At 30.3% G+C, this 1,247-nt stretch overlaps 1 long non-coding RNA gene across 1 annotated transcript; it reads left to right on the plus strand.

The window, feature by feature from the left end:
• Positions 1-211: 211 nt before the first annotated feature.
• On the plus strand, positions 212-897 carry LOC109593316 (uncharacterized). The gene is made up of 3 exons (XR_002190887.1): positions 212-241; positions 365-432; positions 775-897. It is a non-coding gene; the product is annotated as an uncharacterized LOC109593316 (long non-coding RNA).
• Positions 898-1,247: the final 350 nt, after the last annotated feature.

Genomic DNA, 1,247 nt, shown 5'->3' on the forward strand with positions numbered 1-1,247 from the left:
TATTAGATGAACTGGAATAATTAATGAACTGATTATACTAGAGGAGAGTATTATTATAATAGCTGTAGTGTACTTTAATGGTAAGACTGGGACTGTATATTAGTAATAATAATAATATAATGTCATTTATACCTTATTAATGAATTTAATTACTGTTATTATTTATTATTAGTAATATCATTTTTATTCTTTTTCTTATTTTCTTTTCTTTAGATTGGAGCCCATTGGTGTTATTTATCAAGTAATTATTAATACATTATTGTTGTTGTTATTATTATTTATTGTTGTTATTGTTTGTTGTTGTTATTATTGATTATTGTTGTTATTATTATTTATTGTTATTATTGTTTATTGTTGTTGTTAGTCCCCCCAGTATTTGCAGTATGGTACTCCGTTAAGTGGAAGAGAATATTTATCAACAAGAGAAAACAAGTAAACAAAACTGTAAACAACAACAACACTTGTATCTGCCACTAAAAGTCTCAGTTTTACGATAAAAACAGATCAGCATAAACCAGGACAAAATGACTGAAACTTTACATGTACAACACATAATGTATCATTTATAATACTGTATAGTGCAAAATTTTGAGGACTGTAAATTTTGTGATTTTTTGAAGATTTGCAAAAATTGCTTCTGCGAAAAATCAAATTATTACAGTACAAGATGATTCAACATAGATTTTTAGGCAAATTTGCAAAATTTACAGCCCTTGAAAATTTTCCGCTATACACTATTAGCAGGTGGTGATTTCCCTTCATTATTGTAATTAGGTTGACTCCAGTATCAGACGCTAATCAATCAGTGATACAATTACATTTATTATTAGAAGAATCACTACCAGAACCAACTGACATCATCTATAACACGTGCAGGTATATTAATAGTCTATTAACCTTAATATATTAACCAGTTAACCCAACGGAGAAAATGCAGATAGGACCGTCTAACTATTATTAAAGTTAAATAGCCTATAATCTTAATTGAAAGTGGGTGTAGTCACAATGAATAAAATGGCGGCTATCAGCAAGTCTGAGCTTATTTGGAGCAAACGGTCAGCAAGATAAGACTAAACTGCTGTCCAAAGACTTCTCTAGTATCAAGGAAGGTTATACAGTACATTAATAGAGTGGCTTAGGGGCCGAGCCTCCTTCAATTGTTTTACATTCTTCTAGTTAACCTTAATATATTAACCAATTAACCCTCTCTCTCTCTCTCTCTCTCTCTCCCTCTCTCTCTCTCTCTC

This window comes from Amphimedon queenslandica, unplaced genomic scaffold, assembly GCF_000090795.2.
Source record: "Amphimedon queenslandica unplaced genomic scaffold, v1.1 AMPQUscaffold_2042_Cont25953, whole genome shotgun sequence".
Lineage (NCBI taxonomy): Eukaryota > Metazoa > Porifera > Demospongiae > Haplosclerida > Niphatidae > Amphimedon > Amphimedon queenslandica.